Genomic DNA, 18,696 nt, shown 5'->3' with positions numbered 1-18,696 from the left:
CTCTACTGACCCTATCTCTACTGACCCTATCAGCACTGACCCTATCAGCACTGACACTATCTCTACTGACCCTATCTCTACTGACCCTTTCTTTCACTGACCCTATCATGCACTTATGCTATCAGCACTGACCCTTCACACACTCACTAGACTATATTAGATTAAACACAGTGCCTTAAGAAAGTATTCACACCCCTTGACTTTTTTGACATTTTATTGTGTTTCAAAGTGGGATTAAAATGAATTTAATTATAATTTTTTTAAACAAAATACTCAAATGTCAAAGTGAAGAAAACATTTGAACATTTGTCAAAAAAATAGATGAAAAATTAAACACAAACATGACTTCGTTAGATAAGTATTCAAACCCCTGAGTCAATACATGATAGAATCAAATTTGGCAGCATTTGCAGCTGTTGGTCTTTCTGGTTTCTCAGTCAAGTTGGTTGTTAATCATTGCTAGACCTTTTCAAGTCTTGTCATAGATTTTCAAGTCGGTTTAAGTCAAAGTTGTCACTAGATCACTCAGCAGCATTCAATGTTGTCTTGGTAAGTAACTCCAGCGTCTATTTGGCCTTGTGTTTTAGGTTATTGTCCTGTTGAAAGGTGAATCTGTCTCCCAGTGTCTGGTGGAAAGCAGACTGAACAATGTTTTCCTCTAGGATTTTGCCTGTGCTTAGCGCCATTCTGTTTCTTTTATCCTAAAAAAAAAAAAACTCCCCAGTCCTTGCCGATTACAAGGACATCCATAACATGATGCAGCGACCACCATGCTTGGAAATTCAGGGCATGGTCTTTCAGTGCCAGCTGGCTTGTTTGGCATCAACTGGCAGCTATGACTAGTGTCCTGTCCTGTCTGGTCTGTTTGGTAACATTTCATCTCGTTATTTCGTCTCGTTATCTTTTGAAGTGCAGCTTGGTCACATCATTATGGAGAGACTAGACTAGTTGATTTTTTTTTTTTTAAATAAATAAATAATCCCTTTTACTAACATTGTCCACAAGAAGGTGATGATTATGTAAATGGCATGCAGTAATGCTGTGCTGCAATATTTAATTTGTTTTAAAAAAATTTACCAACTACCTTCTATTTAAATTGTTGTGGTTTCTTAGCACTGAGAGGAGTAAAATGTTTCCCCATATCTCAGATGTTGATGAACTGAATGTGTCTGTCTGAGCTGAGTAGAGCAGGTCAGCTCTCTCAAATTAAATCAAAACAAATTGTATTTGTTACATGCACCGAATACAACAGGTGTAGTAGACCTTACAGTGAAATGGTTACTTACAAGCCCTTAACCAACAATGCAGTTTTAAGAAAATCCCCCCCCCCCTCAAAAAAAAGTAAGAGATAACAATAACAAATAATTAAAGAGTAGCAGTAAATAACAATAGCGGGGCTATATACAGGGGGGTACCGGCACCAAGTCAATGTGGAGGCTATATACAGGGGGTACCGGCACCAAGTCAATGTGGAGGCTATATACATTTACATTTACATTTTAGTCATTTAGCAGACGCTCTTATCCAGAGCGACTTACAAATTGGTGCATTCACCTTATAATATCCAGTGGAACAACCACTTTACAATAGTGCATCTAAATCTTTTAAGGGGGGGGTTAGAAGGATTACTTTATCCTATCCCAGGTATTCCTTGAAGAGGTGGGGTTTCAGGTGTCTCCGGAAGGTGGTGATTGACTCCGCTGTCCTGGCGTCGTGAGGGAGCTTGTTCCACCATTGGGGTGCCAGAGCAGCGAACAGTTTTGACTGGGCTGAGCGGGAACTGTGCTTCCTCAGAGGTAGGGAGGCGAGCAGGCCAGAGGTGGATGAACGGAGTGCCCTTGTTTGGGTGTAGGGCCTGATCAGAGCCTGAAGGTACGGAGGTGCCGTTCCCCTCACAGCTCCGTAGGCAAGCACCATGGTCTTGTAGCGGATGCGAGCTTCAACTGGAAGCCAGTGGAGAGAGCGGAGGAGCGGGGTGACGTGAGAGAACTTGGGAAGGTTGAACACCAGACGGGCTGCGGCGTTCTGGATGAGTTGTAGGGGTTTAATGGCACAGGCAGGGAGCCCAGCCAACAGCGAGTTGCAATAATCCAGACGGGAGATGACAAGTGCCTGGATTAGGACCTGCGCCGCTTCCTGTGTGAGGCAGGGTCGTACTCTGCGAATGTTGTAGAGCATGAACCTACAGGATCGGGTCACCGCCTTGATGTTGGTGGAGAACGACAGGGTGTTGTCCAGGGTCACGCCAAGGCTCTTAGCACTCTGGGAGGAGGACACAAGGGAGTTGTCAACCATGATGGCGAGATCATGGAACGAGCAGTCCTTCCCCGGGAGGAAGAGCAGCTCCGTCTTGCCGAGGTTCAGCTTGAGGTGGTGATCCGTCATCCACACTGATATGTCTGCCAGACATGCAGAGATGCGATTCGCCACCTGGTTGTCAGAAGGGGGAAAGGAGAAGATTAATTGTGTGTCATCTGCATAGCAATGATATGAGAGACCATGTGAGGATATGACAGAGCCAAGTGACTTGGTGTATAGCGAGAATAGGAGTGGGCCAAGAACAGAGCCCTGGGGGACACCAGTGGTGAGAGCACGTGGTGCGGAGACAGATTCTCGCCACGCCACCTGGTAGGAGCGACCTGTCAGGTAGGACGCAATCCAAGCGTGCGCGGTGCTGGAGATGCCCAGCTCGGAGAGGGTGGAGAGGAGGATCTGATGGTTCACGGTATCAAAGGCAGCAGATAGGTCTAGAAGGATGAGAGCAGAGGAGAGAGAGTTAGCTTTAGCAGTGTGGAGAGCCTCCGTGACACAGAGAAGAGCAGTCTCAGTTGAATGCCCAGTCTTGAAACCTGACTGATTAGGATCAAGAAGGTCATTCTGAGAGAGATAGCAAGAGAGCTGGCCAAGGACGGCGCGTTCAAGAGTTTTGGAGAGAAAGGAAAGAAGGGATACTGGTCTGTAGTTGTTGACATCGGAGGGATCGAGTGTAGGTTTTTTCAGAAGGGGTGCAACTCTCGCTCTCTTGAAGACGGCATGGACGTAGCCAGCGGTCAAGGATGAGTTGATGAGCGAGGTGAGGTAGGGGAGAAGGTCTCCGGAAATGGTCTGGAGAAGAGAGGAGGGGATAGGGTCAAGTGGGCAGGTTGTTGGGCGGCCGGCCGTCACAAGACGCGAGATTTCATCTGGAGAGAGAGGGGAGAAAGAGGTCAAAGTACAGGGTAGGGCAGTGTGAGCAGGACCAGCAGTGTCGTTTGACTTAGCAAACGAGGATCGGATGTCGTCAACCTTCTTTTCAAAATGGTTTACGAAGTCATCCGCAGAGAGGGAGGAGGGGGGGGGAGGGGGAGGAGGATTCAGGAGGGCGGAGAAGGTATCAAAGAGCTTCCTAGGGTTAGAGGCAGATGCTTGGAGTTTAGAGTGGTAGAAAGTGGCTTTAGCAGCAGAGACAGAAGAGGAAAATGTAGAGAGGAGGGAGTGAAAGGATGCCAGGTCCGCAGGGAGGCGAGTTTTCCTCCATTTCCGCTCGGCTGCCCGGAGCCCTGTTCTGTGAGCTCGCAGTGAGTCGTCGAGCCACGGAGCAGGAGGGGAGGACCGAGCCGGCCTGGAGGATAGGGGACAGAGGAAATCAAAGGATGCAGAGAGGGAGGAGAGGAGGGTTGAGGAGGCAGAATCAGGAGATAGGTTGGAGAAGGTTTGAGCAGAGGGAAGAGATGATAGGATGGAAGAGGAGAGAGTAAGCGGAGAGAGAGAGCGAAGGTTGGGACGGCGCAATACCATCCGAGTAGGGGGAGAGTGAGAAGTGTTGGATGAGAGCGAGAGGGAAAAGGATACAAGGTAGTGGTCGGAGACTTGGAGGGGAGTTGCAATGAGATTAGTGGAAGAACAGCATCTAGTAAAGATGAGGTCAAGCGTATTGCCTGCCTTGTGAGTAGGGGGGGAAGGTGAGAGGGTGAGGTCGAAAGAGGAGAGGAGTGGAAAGAAGGAGGCAGAGAGGAATGAGTCGAAGGTAGACGTGGGGAGGTTAAAGTCACCCAGAACTGTGAGAGGTGAGCCATCCTCAGGAAAGGAACTTGTCAAGCTCATTGATGAACTCTCCAAGGGAACCTGGAGGGCGATAAATGATAAGGATGTTAAGCTTGAAAGGGCTGGTAACTGTGACAGCATGGAATTCAAATGAGGAGATAGACAGATGGGTCAAGGGAGAAAGAGAGAATGTCCACTTGGGAGAGATGAGGATTCCAGTGCCACCACCCCGCTGGCTCGATGCTCTAGGGGTATGCGAGAACACGTAGTCAGACGAGGAGAGAGCAGTAGGAGTAGCAGTGTTATCTGTGGTAATCCATGTTTCCGTCAGCGCCATGAAGTCTAGGGACTGGAGGGTAGCATAGGCTGAGATGAACTCAGCCTTGTTGGCCGCAGACCGGCAGTTCCAGAGGCTGCCGGAGACCTGGAACTCCACGTGGGTCGTGCGCGCTGGGACCACCAGGTTAGAGTGGCAGCGGCCACGCGGTGTGGAGCGTTTGTATGGCCTGTGCAGAGGAGAGAGAACAGGGATAGACAGACACATAGTAGACAAGCTACAGAAGACGCTACGCTAATGCAAATGAGATTGGAATGACAAGTGGACTACACGTCTCGAATGTTCAGGAAGTTAAGCTTACGTTGCAAAAATGTTATTGACTAAAATGATACAGTACTGCTGGCTGGTGGAGTAGGCTAGCTAGCAGTGGCTGCGTTGTTGACTTTGAACGTGTAGCTGGCTAGGTAACCTCGGTAGTTTCAGTACTACACCTTGTCATGATACAAAGCAACTTTGTAGCTAGCTAGCTAACATAACACTAATCAAGACGTTCCTTGTAGTGTATTTAGTTTCAACAATGCTGCTCGTCGGTAATAGTTGGCTGGGTTAGGAAAAATGGCGTCGCGGGGGACGGAAATAGCTGGCTAGCTAACCTCGATGGCTGGCTAGCTAACAATTATCAAGCTATGACAAAGACAACTAAGTAGCTAGCTAGGTAACACTGCACTAGTCAAATCGTTCCGTTGTAACGTATTAGTATCTACAGCGCTGCTAGTCGGTAACGGTTGGCTAGCTGGCAGTGGGTTAATGATGACTAGGTGTGTTGAGTAAGTCTGGCGCCGCGTCGCGGCTAGCTAGCTCACCTCGATAATACTCAAACTCAAACTACACAATTATCTTAGATACAGAGACAGCAAAGACAACTATGTAGCTGGCTAACTAACACTAACACCACACTAATCAAGTCGTTACGTTGTAATGTAATAGTTTCTGCGGTGCTGCTAGTCAGTAGAAGTTGGCTAGCTAGCAGTGATGACTAGCTAGCTAGCAGCTAGCAGTGTTGACTACGTTAGGAGGACGAAGATAGCTAGCCTCGATAATTACTCAGTTACTCTAAACTACACAATTATCTTTGATACAAAGACGGCTATGTAGCTAGCTAAGAAGAATTGCTCAGATCAAACAAATCAAGCCGTTGTAATGTAGCGAAGTGTAATATTACCTGTGGAGCGAAGCGTGGTGCGACTGCTCGCTCCAAACCGGAAGTACCGGTATACGGGGGGTACCGGGACCAAGTCAATGTGGAGGCTATATACAGGGGGTACCGGTACAGAGTCAATGTGGAGGCTATATACAGGGGGGTACCGGCACCAAGTCAATGTGGAGGCTATATACAGGGGGTACCGGTACAGAGTCAATGTGGAGGCTATATACAGGGAGGTACCGGCACCAAGTCAATGTGGAGGCTATATACAGGGGGTACCGGTACAGAGTCAATGTGGAGGCTATATACAGGGGGTACCAGTACAGAGTCAATGTGGAGGCTATATACAGGGGGTACTGGTACAGAGTCAATGTGGAGGCTACAGACAGGGGGTACCGGTACAGAGTCAATGTGGAGGCTATATACAGGGGGTACCGGTACAGAGTCAATGTGGAGGCTATATACAGGGGGTACCGGTACAGAGTCAATGTGGAGGCTATATACAGGGGGTACCGGTACAGAGTCAATGTGGAGGCTATATACAGGGGGTACCGGTACAGAGTCAATGTGGAGGCTATATACAGGGGGTACTGGTACAGAGTCAATGTGGAGGCTACAGACAGGGGGTACCGGTACAGAGTCAATGTGGAGGCTATATACAGGGGGTACCGGTACAGAGTCAATGTGGAGGCTATATACAGGGGGTACCGGTACAGAGTCAATGTGGAGGCTATATACAGGGGGGTACCGGCACCAAGTCAATGTGGAGGCTATATACAGGGGGTACCGGTACAGAGTCAATGTGGAGGCTATATACAGGGGGTACCGGTACAGAGTCAATGTGGAGGCTATATACAGGGGGTACCGGTACAGAGTCAATGTGGAGGCTACAGACAGGGGGCAGCGGTACAGAGTCAATGTGGAGGCTACAGACAGGGGGAACCGGTACAGAGTCAATGTGGAGGCTATATACAGGGGGATACCGGCACCAAGTCAATGTGGAGGCTATATACAGGGGGTACCGGTACAGAGTCAATGTGGAGACTATATACAGGGGGTACCGGTACAGAGTAAATGTGGAGGCTATATACAGGGGGGTACCGGAACAGAGTCAATGTGGAGGCTATATACAGGGGGGTACCGGCACCAAGTCAATGTGGAAGCTATATACAGGGGGTACCGGTACAGAGTCAATGTGGAGGCTATATGCAGGGGGTACCGGTACAGAGTCAATGTAGAGGATATATACAGGGGGTACCGGTACAGAGTCAATGTGGAGGCTATATACAGGGGGGTACCGGCACCAAGTCAATGTGGAAGCTATATACAGGGGGTACCGGTACAGAGTCAATGTGGAGGCTATATGCAGGGGGTACCGGTACAGAGTCAATGTAGAGGCTATATACAGGGGGTACCGGTACAGAGTCAATGTGGAGGCTATATACAGGGTGTACCGGTACAGAGTCAATGTCAATGTACTGTGTTGAAGTAATTGAGGTAATATGTACATGTAGGTAGAGATGTTAAAGTAATTATGCATAGAGAAAAAAGAGAGTAGCAGTAGCGGGGGGGGGGGGGCAATGCAAATAGTCTGGGTAGTCATTTGATTAGCTGCTCAGGAGTCTTCTGGCTTGGGTGTGGAAGATATTTAGGAGACTCTTGGACCTAGATTTGGCGCTCCGGTAATGTTTGCCGTGCGGTAGTAGAGAGAACAGTCTATGACTAGGGTGTCTGGAGTCTTTGACAATTTTTAGGGCCTTCCTCTGACACCACCTGGTATAGAGGTCTTGGATGGCAGGAAGGTTGGCCCCTGTGATGTACTGGGCCATACGCAATACCCTCTGTAGTGCCTTGAGTTCGGAGGCTGAGCAGTTGCCATACCAGGCAGTGATGCAACCCGTCAGGATGCTCTCGATGGTGCAGCTGTAAAACGTTTTGAGGATCTGCGGACACATGCCAAATCTTTTCAGTCTCCTGAGGGGAATAGATTTTGTCATGCCCTCTTCACAACTGTCTTGGTGTGCTTGGACCATGTTAGTTTGTTGGTGATGTGGACAGCAAGGAACTTGAAGCTCTCAACCTGCTCCACTACAACACCCTCAATGAGAATGGGGGCATGCTGAGTCCTCTTTTTCCTAGAGTCCACAATCATCTCCTTTGTCTTGATCACGTTGAGGGAGAGGTTGTTGTCCTGGCACCACATGGTCAGGTCTCTGACCTCCTCCCTATAGGCTGTCTCATCGTTGTCGGTGGTCAGGCCTGCAAGTGTTGTGTCATCAGCAAACTTAATGATGGTGTTGGAGTCGTGCCTGGCCGTGCAGTCATGAGTGAACAGGGAGTGCAGGAGGCTGAGCACGTACCCCTGAGGGGCCCCAGTGTTGAGGATTAGCTTGGCGGATGTGGTGTTACCTACACTTACCACCTGGGGGCGGCCAGTCAGGAAGTCCAGGATCCAGTTGCAGAGGGAGGTGTTTAGTCCCAGGGTCCTTAGATTCGTGATGAGCTTTGAGGGCACTATGGTGTTGAACGCTGAGCTGTAGTCAATGAATAGCATTCTCACATAGGTGTTCATTTTGTCCAAGTTTGAAAGGGTAGTGTGGAGTGCAATAGAGATTGCATAATCTGTGGATCTGTTGGTGCGATATGCAAATTGGAGTGGGTCTAGGGTTTCTGGGATAATGGTGTTGATGTGAGCCATGACCAGCCTTTCAAAGCATTTCATGGCTACAGACGTGAGTGCTACGGGTTGGTAGTCATTTAGGCAGGTTACCTTAGTGTTCTTGGGCACAGGGACTATGGTGGAGTGCTTGAAACATGTTGGTATTACAGACACAGACAGGGACATGTTGAAAATGTCAGTGAAGACACTTGCCAGATGGTAAGCACATGCTCGGAGTACACGTCCTGGTAATCCGTCTGGCCCTACGGCCTTGTGAATGTAGATCTGTTTGAAGGTCTTACTCACATCGGCTGCGGAGAACATGATCACACAGTCGTCCGGAACAGCTGATGCTCTCATACATGTTTCAGTGTTACTTGCCTCAAAGCGAGCATTGAAGTTATTTAGCTGATCTGGTAGGCTCGTGTCACTGGGCAGCTCTCGGCTGTGCTTCCCTTCGTAGTCTGTAATAGTTTGCAAGCCATGCCACATCCGACGAGCGTCGGAGCCGGTGTAGTATGATTCAATCTTAGCCCTGTATTGATGCATTGCCTGTTTGATGGTTCGTCGCAGGGCATAGCGGGATTTCTTGTAAGCTTCCGGGTTAGAGTCCTGCACCTTGAAACCGCCAGCTCTACCCTTTAGCTCACATGTTGCCTGTAATCCATGGCTTCCGGTTGGGGTATGTACGTACAGTCACTGTGGGGACAACGTCCTCAATACACTTATTGATAAAGCCAGTGACTGATGTGGTGTACTCCTCAATGTCATCGGAATAATCCCGGAAGATGTTCCAGTCTGTGATAGCAAAACAGTCCTGTAGTTTAGCATCTGCTTCATCTGACAATTTTTTTATAGACCGAGTCACTGGTGCTTCCTGCTTTAATTTTTGCTTGTAAGCAGGAATCAGGAGGATAGAATTATGGTCAGATTTGCTAAATGGAGGATCGATGGAGAGCTTTGTATGCGTCTCTGTGTGTGGAGTAAAGGTGGTCTAGAGTTTTTTTTCCTCTGGTTGCACTTTTAACATGTTGATGGAAATGAGGTAAAACTGATTTAAGTTTACCTGCATTAAAGTCCCTCTACCATATAGCCTCTGATAAAAGGTTCCACTATACTTTATTTCTTGTTTTTTTTATGTCTCAAAGCTTCCTTTTTTTACAATGTCCACCAGAAGGATAATTTATATGAGCAGTGTGCGGTATTGTTTTTTAATTTGTTTTATTTGCCATAACAATAAACCAGTGTTTCCCACAAGCACATAGAGTAGCCAGCTAAATTGAAAAAGTAGCCAGCCAGGTTTCCTTGGGTGGGGGTCTGGGGGTGCTTGCCCCGCCGTGTTAAGAATTTTTTTGCAGATCAAGCTCTATTTTATTTTATTTTGCTATGTCCTCTTGGTTCCATCTGAAATACACAGTAAATTATTGAATACTTTGAGTTTACTTCACATATTAGATTTTTTTTGTGGTATTGTGTTTACAATTTAAATGACTGAAAATGTAGAAATTTGTTAGTTGTTATTTGTTATTTTGTTAGTTGTTTTGGATAACGTCTAGGTCTAGTAATATATGATCAGAACTATTTTCTAATTAAGATTAAGCCTTTTTTTATCAAATGTAACCTGTCTTCTCTTGAGATTAAATATTTTTTCTGCAAACAATGTAATGCCAAAATGATGTTTGTTCTCCAAATTATATATTTAATAAAAATAAAGTAAAGGTTCAAATTGAAAAATGTCTCTCTAAAATAAACAGAACAGAGCAGATGCTCAATGAAGTTCTGGGGCCATACGTGGTAAATGATTGACAGAATGTTAACAGGTGTTTGCAACTCTCTTTTTGAATTTCAGTATGTCATTTATAAATAAATAATGAATGCTTGTTTAAAAATTCTTATGGCTTGAGGGCGCTATTTTCACGTCCGGATGAAAAGTGTGCCCAAAGTATACTGCCTGGTACTCAGGCCCAGAAGCTAGGATATGCATATAATTGGTGGATTTGGATAGTAAACACTCTAAGGTTTCTAAAACTGTTTAATGATGTCTGTGAGTATAACAGAACTTATTTGGCAGCCGAAATCCCGAGGACAAACCATCCAGGATTTTTTTTTTTTAGGTCACTCTTTTTTCAATGAGGTTTCATTGAGAATCCATAATTCTAAGGCCGTTGCTTCCAGTTCCTATCGCTTCCACTGAATGTCAACAGTCTTTAGAAATTGGTTGATGTTTTTCCTTTGTGTAATGAAGAAGTAGCTCAGTGTTCAGAATGAGGCTCGAGGGAAGTGTACTGTTTGATAGAGGCGCGTGACCTGAAAAGCACTCTCCGGTATGGAACGCAGTTTATCCCGTCTTAAATTTTATTGATTATTTACGTAAAAAAATACCGAAAGTTGTATTAGGAAAGTTGTTTGAAATGTTTGGACAAAGATTACAGGTAATTTATTAGATATTTTGTAGTCATGTTGCGCAAGTTGGAACCGGTGTTTTTCTGGATCAAACGCGCCAAATAAATTGACATTTTGGAGATATAACGACAGAATTAATCGAACAAAAGGACCAATTGTGATGTTTATGGGACATATTGGAGTGCCAACAGAAGAAGCTATAGTATTCTATAGAATAGAATGTAATAATATATAATATAATATAATGGAATGTCACTACTTCCGCCGAAGTCGGTCCCTCTCCTTGTTCAGGCGGTGTACGGCGGTCAACGTCACCGACCTTGTAGCCATCACTGATCCATTTTTCATTTTCCAATGGTTTTGTCTTGTCTTCCTTCACACCCGGTTCCAATCCCATCAATTACATGTTGTGTATGTTTCCTCTGTTTCCCCTCATGTCCTTGTCGGAGATTGTTTGATTGTATGTATTGTGCAAGTCATGTGTCGGTGTGCGACGGGTTTTGTACCCACATTTATTATTTTTTGTATATTTTGTTTTTTGGAGTTTTATGAGCACTTATTAAACAACTCCGTTTATACCAAGTTCATCCTCCTGCGCCTGACTTCCCTGCCACCAACACGCACCCATTACATGGAATCTAATGTTATAGAATAGGTTACAATAATATACAATAGAATGAAGCAGAATAGAACATAGCAGGATAGAATAGAATAGAATACTATAGAATAGAATAATATAGAATAGAATAGAACAGAATAGTATATAATTGAAAAGAATACAAAAGAAAAGAATTGGAAACTATAGAATATAATTTAATATTAAAATAGAACAGAATACTATTTAAAAGAATGCAATAGAATGGAATACTATAGAATAAAATATAATAGAATATTATAGAATAGAATAGAATGGAAGAAAACAGTATAGACTAGAATACTTTAGAATAGAATACTATAGAAAAACATGTTATGGAATAGAATATAATACTATAGAATAGAATATAAAACTATAGAATAGAATACTATAGAAAAAAATTACATAGAATAGAACAGAATAACATAGAATATAATAGAATAGAACAGAGTAGATTAGAATTATTAGAATACTATAGAATTGAATAGAAAAATATAGAATGTAATATAAAACAATAGAATAGAATACTATAGAACTTCATTGAATAATAATGAATAGTATAGAAAACTATAGAATAGAATAATATAGAAGAGAATAGACTATTATAAAATATAATACTATAGAATATAATACTATAGAATAGAACACTATAGAATAGAATACTATGGAATTTAATAAAGACTATAGAATAGAATGAAGTAGAATAAAATACTATAGAATATAATAGAATACTATAGAAAATAATAGAATATATACATATATATATATTTCTTTATTTCACCTTTATTTAACCAGGTAGGCCAGTTTAGAACAAGTTCTCATTTACAACTGCGACCTGGCCAAGATAAAGCAAAGAAGCGCGACAAAAACAACAACACAGAGTTACCCATAAACAAATGCACAGTCAATAACACAATAGAAAAATCTATTGTACAGTGTGTGAAAATGTAGAAGAGTACCAGTAAGGCAATAAATAGGCCATAGAGGTGAAATAATTACAATTTCACACTGGAGTGATAGATGTGCAGATGATGATGTGCAAGTAGAGATACTGGGGTGCAAACCAGCAAGAGTATAAGTAACAATATGGGGATGAGGTAGTTGGGTGTGCTATTTACAGATTGGCTGTGTACAGGTACGGTGATCGGTAAGCTGCTCTGACAGCTGATGCTTAAATTTAGAGATGGAGATATAAGACTCCAGCTTCAGTGATTTTTGCAATTTGTTCCAGTCATTGGCAGCAGAGAACTGGAAGGAAAGGCGGCCAAAGGAAGTGTTGGCTTTGAGGATGACCAGTGAAATATACCTGCTGGAGCGCATGCTACGGGTGGGTGTTGCTATGGTGACCAGTGAGCTGAGATAAGGCAGGGCTTTACCTAGCATCGACTTATAGATGACCTGGAGCCAGTGGGTTTGGTGACGAATATGTAGTGAGGGCCAGCCAACGAGAGCATACAGGTTGCAGTGGTGGGTAGTATATGGGGCTTTGGTGACAAAACGGATGGCACTGTGATAGACTGCATCCAATTTGCTGAGTAGAGTGTTGGAGGCTATTTTGTAAATGACATCGCCAAATTCAAAGATCGGTAGGATAGCCAATTTTATGAGTGTATGTTTGGCAGCATGAGTGAAGGAGGCTTTGTTGCAAAATAGGAAGCCGATTCTAGATTTAATTTTGGATTGGAGATGCTTAATGTAAGTCTGGAAGGAGAGTTTACAGTCTAACCAGACACCAAGGTATTTGTAGTTGTCCACATATTATAAGTCAGAACCGTCCAGAGGTGGGCGTAAGGGTGCGGGCAGCAATCGGTTGAAGAGCTTGCTCTAGTTTTACTTGCATTTAAAAGCAGTTGGAGGCCATGGAAGGAGTGTTGTATGGCATTGAAGCTCGTTTGGAGGTTTGTTAGCACAGTGTAGGGCCAGAAGGAGGGCCAGAAGTATACAGAATGGTGTCATCTGCGTAGAGGTGGATCAGAGAATCACCAGCAGCAAGAGCGACATCATTGATATATTTAGAGAGAAAAGAGTCTGCCCGAGAATTGAACCCTGTGGCACCCCCATAGAGACTGCCAGAGGTCCAGACAACAGGCCCTCCGATTTGACAAAAGCCTTGGCCAGGTCGATGAAGACGGCTGCACAGTACTGTCTTTTATCGATGAAGGTTTTGATATTGTTTAGGACCTTTAGCGTGGCTAAACTGCACCAATGACCAGCTCGGAAACCAGATTGTATAGTGGAGAAGGTACGGTGGGATTCGAAATGGTCGGTGATCTGTTTGTTAACTTGGCTTTCAAAGATTTTAGAAAGGCAGGGCAGGATGGATATAGGTCTATAACAGTTTGGGTTTAGAGTGTCTCCCCTTTGAAGAGGGGGATGACTGCGGCAACTTTCTAATCTTTGGGATCTCAGACGATATGAAAGAGAGGTTAAATAGGCTTGTAATAGGGGTTGTAACAACTTCGGCTGATAATTGTAGAAGAGATGGTCCAGATTGTCTAGCCCAGCTGATTTGTAGGGATCCAGATAGCTCTTTCAGAACATCAGCAGTCTGGATTTGGGTGAAGGAGAAGCGGGGGGGGGGGGGCTTGGGCAGTTTGCTGCAGGGGGTGCTGAGATGTTGGCCGGTGTAGGGGTAGCCAATACTAATGACTAGAATACTATGGAATATATTGGAATAGAGTAGGATGCTATAGAATAGAATAGAGTAACATAGAATAGAATGAATTTGAATATATTGGAATACTATAGAATAGAAAATAATAGAATAGGATACTATAGAATGGAATATAATACTAATAATAGAATATAATGTAATACTATAGAATATAATAGAATACTATAGAATAGAATAGGATACTATAGAATAGAATAGAATGGTATAGAAAAGAATACAATAGAGTATAATACTATAGAGTAGAAGAGAATAAACCTTTATTATCCATCAAGAATGCACATGATTCTTTAGCATCAACTTCCATTAACTTCTTTGGGATAGCGGGCAGTATTTTCACGGCCGGATAAAAAACGTACCCGATTTAATCTGGTTACTACTCCTGCCCAGAAACTAGAATATGCATATAATTAGTAGATTTGGATAGAAAACACTCTAAAGTTTCTAAAACTGTTTGAATGGTGTCTGTGAGTATAACAGAACTCATATGGCAGGCCAAAACCTGAGAAGATTCCATACAGGAAGTGCCCTGTCTGACAATTTGTTGTCCTTCTGTTGCATCTCTATCGACATTACAGCATCTGTGCTGTAACGTGACACTTTCTAAGGCTTCCATTTGCTCTCTAAAGCCACCAGAAAGTGGAATGGGGTGTCTGCTGTCTCTGGGCAAAGTATAGTATAGGAGCGGAGTTTGTAAGTGGTCAGCCTGGGGACAGTGAGACTGGAGATGCGCGGTCACGAGTACTCGCCATGTTTTTCTTTCAGTCTTTGAATGAATACAACGTTGCCCAGTTGGAATATTATCGCTATTTTATGAGAAAAATAGCATAAAAATTGATTTTAAACAGCGTTTGACATGCTTCTAAGTACGGTAATGGAATATTTTGATAATTTTTGTCACGAAATGCGCTCGCGTGTTACCCTTCAGATAGTGACCTGAACGCATGAACAAAACGGAGGTATTTGGATATAACTATGGATTATTTTGAACCAAAACAACATTTGTTGTTGAAGTAGAAGTCCTGGGAGTGCATTCTGACGAAGAAAAGCAAAGGTAATCCATTTTTTCTAATAGTAATTCTGAGTTTAGGTTGTCCCAAACTTGGTGGGTGTCAAATTAGCTAGCCGTGATGGCTGAGCTATGTACTCAGAATATTGCAAAATGTGCTTTCACCGAAATGCTAGTTTGGGTTTATGTGACATATATGCTTGCTTGGAAAATGGCTGTGTGATTATTTGTGTCTATGTACTCTCCTAACATAATCTAATGTTTTGCTTTCGCTGTAAAGCCTTTTTGAAATCGGACAATGTGGTTAGATTAACGAGAGTCTTATCTTTAAAATTGGCTTTGGATAGAAAACACCCTAAAGTTTCTAAAACTGTTTGAATGGTGTCTGTGAGTTTAACAGAACTCATATGGCAGGCAAAAACCTGAGAAGATTCCTTACAGGAAGTGCCCTGTCTGACCATTCCTTGAGCTTCTTGCCTCTGTTTATTGAAGACTGAGGATCTTTGCTGTAATGTGACACTTCCTACGGCTCCCATAGGCTCTCAGAAGGCGGGAAAAAGCTGAATGATGTAATTCCAGCCCCAGGCTGAAACACATTAGCGCTTTTGTCAAGTGCTCTATCAGAGGACAATGGGCTTAGGCGCGTGCACGAGTCGACCCCATGTTTTTATTTTCGTTCGTCTCTGATCCTAAACACAGATACCCGGTCGGAATATTATCGCTTTTTTACGAGAAAAATGGCATAAAAATGTATTTTAAACAGCGGTTGACATGCTTCGAAGTAAGGTAATGGAATATTTCGATTTTTTTTGTCACGAAATGCGTCGTGCGCGTAACCCTTATTTACCTTTTCGGATAGTGTCTTGAACGCACGAACAAAACGCCGCTATTTGGATATAACTATGGATTATTTGGGACCAAACCAACATTTGTTATCGAAGTAGAAGTCCTGTGAGTGCATTCTGACGAAGAACACCAAAGGTAATAACATTTTTCTTATAGTAAATCTGACTTTGGTGAGTGCTAAACTTGCTGGGTGTCTAAATAGCTAGCCCTGTGATGCCGGGCTATCTACTCAGAATATTGCAAAATGTGCTTTCACCGTAAAGCTATTTTAAAATCGGACATATCGAGTGCATAGAGGAGTTCTGTATCTATAATTCTTAAAATAATTGTTATGCTTTATATGAACGTTTATCGTGAGTAATTTAGTAAATGTTTAGTAAATTCACCGGAAGTTTGCGGGGGGTATGCTAGTTCTGAACGTCACATGCTAATGTAAAAAGTTGGTTTTTGATATAAATATGAACTTGATTGAACAAAACATGCATGTATTGTATAACATAATGTCCTAGGTGTGTCATCTGATGAAGATCATCAAAGGTTAGTGCTGCATTTAGCTGTGGTTTGGGTTTATGTGGCATTATATGCTAGCTTGAAAAATGGGTGTCTGATTATTTCTGGCTGGGTACTCTGCTGACATAATCTAATGTTTTGCTTTCGTTGTAAAGCCTTTTTGAAATCGGACAGTGTGGTTAGATTAACGAGAGTCTTGTCTTTAAAATGGTGTAATAGGATAAAGTAATCCTTCTAACCCCCCCTTAAAAGATTTAGATGCACTATTGTAAAGTGGTTGTTCCACTGGATATTATAAGGTGAATGCATCCAATTTGTAAGTTGCTCTGGATAAGAGCGTCTGCTAAATGACTTAAATGTAAATGTGTAAAATAGTCATATGTTTGAGAAATTGAAGTAATAGCATTTCTAAGGTATTTGAATAACGCGCCACAGGATTCCACTGGCTGTTACGTAGGTGGGACGATTTCGTCCCGCCGACCCTAGAGAGGTTAAATCGGGTACATTTTTTATCCGGCCGTGAAAATACTGTCCCCTATCCATAACAAGTTAACACTTTTTTGGTCACTACATGACTCCATGTGCTATTTGAAAGTGTTGATGTCTTCACTATTATTCTACAATGTTTTGACTGGTATTGTATATTGATACAAATTACTTTGCATTTAGTGGTCCGTTCTTCTTGGCCATGGGCATTCTGATGCGCCGGCCAGAGGGAAGCTTCTCGAACTGAGGGTGTAGAAGGTGGGAGGGGTCGCCAACGACAGCCAATGCCTTCTGTTTGGTTGCCTTGTGGAACAGACTGCTCAAATGTGCCTGTGGTCGACAAATTACTTTTGCTGACTGTGTTTACTATTCTGGTCAGTTTGATTTTGCTCCTCACGCTCAGATTACCATATCAGACTGTCAAACTCAGTTTGTTAATAATTTGTGTCCCTAGGTGTTTAAAACACTCAACCACCTCCACTGGTTGGTCATTCAGAGACAGTGGTTGTGACATTGGTAAGTTGTTGTCATTTAAAAAAATATATATATATATTTAACTAGGCAAGTCAGTTTTGAACAATTTCTTATTTTCAATGACGGCCTAGGAACAGCAGGTTACTGCCTTGGTCAGGAGAAGAACGACAGATTTTTACCTCGTCAGCTCAGGGATTTGCTCTTGTAACCTTTTGGTTACTAGTCCAATGCTCTAACCACTAGGCTACATGACAACTCATTAGTGATCAGCTCCTTTGTCTTTTCCACAGTGTTGTGGAGGGCACTTGACCGGCACCATTCTTGAAGGTTGTTGGTCTGTTGAAAATAGTTGTCCACATCTGACGTAGCATCTTTACAAAGGAGTCCCACCAGAGCCATGTCATCCGGGAACTTGAAAAGGCTCACATTGTTTCCTTGGATCTTCATCTCAATGGTGTAAGATAGAGAACAACAACGGTGAAAGGACACACCCCTGGGGAGCCCCTGTGTTCAGGGTCAGTTCATCAGAGAGGGTCCCATTCATGAGGACCCTCTGTGGGCAGTCAGTTAAAAAGTCCGTGATCCAACCTGGCAGGCCTCCGTTGACGTTCAGGTCCAATAGACTTTTTTTTTTTTAGCAGTGTGTGTATTTGCATTGTAGAGAAAGCTGAACTAAAATCAATAAATAAAATGTGATGATCTGATATAGCATGTTGAAGGTGACTAGCCTCCATGTTCACCAAGGTAGCATCCTCAGTCCCCCTCTGTGATGATATGATTTAGCATGTTGAAGGGGACTAGCCACCATGTTCACCAAGGTCAGGGTAGAATCCTCAGTCCCCCTCTGTGGTGATATGATTTAGCATGTTGAAGGTGACTAGCCACCATGTTCACCAAGGTAGCATCCTCAGTCCCCCTCTGTGATGATCTGATGTAGCATGTTGAAGGTGACTAGCCACCATGCTCACCAAGGTAGCATCCTCAGTCCCCCTCTGTGATTATATGATTTAGCATGTTGAAGGGGACTAGCCACCATGTTCACCAAGGTCAGGGTAGCATCCTCAGTCCCCCTCTGTGATGATATGATTTAGCATGTTGAAGGTGACTAGCCACCATGCTCACCAAGGTAGCATCCTCAGTCCCCCTCTGTGATTATATGATTTAGCATGTTGAAGGTGACTAGCCACCATGCTCACCAAGGTAGCATCCTCAGTCCCCCTCTGTGATTATATGATTTAGCATGTTGAAGGTGACTAGCCAACATGTTCACCAAGGTAGCATCCTCAGTCCCCCTCTGTGATGATCTTATTTAGCATGTTGAAGGTGACTAGCCACCATGCTCACCAAGGTAGCATCCTCAGTCCCCCTCTGTGCCTTATAGGCAAACTGTAACGGCTACAGTTGATCTGTTATGGACAGGGTAATGTGCTTACGGACAACCCTTTCTATGCGTTTGGCCAGAAGTTGCGTTAGGGCCACAGGTTGAAAGTAATTTGGTGA

Source organism: Salmo salar, chromosome ssa24 (genome assembly GCF_905237065.1).
Source record: "Salmo salar chromosome ssa24, Ssal_v3.1, whole genome shotgun sequence".
Lineage (NCBI taxonomy): Eukaryota > Metazoa > Chordata > Actinopteri > Salmoniformes > Salmonidae > Salmo > Salmo salar.
The sequence above is the reverse complement of the archived record's forward strand: the minus strand, read 5'-3'. Positions refer to the sequence as shown.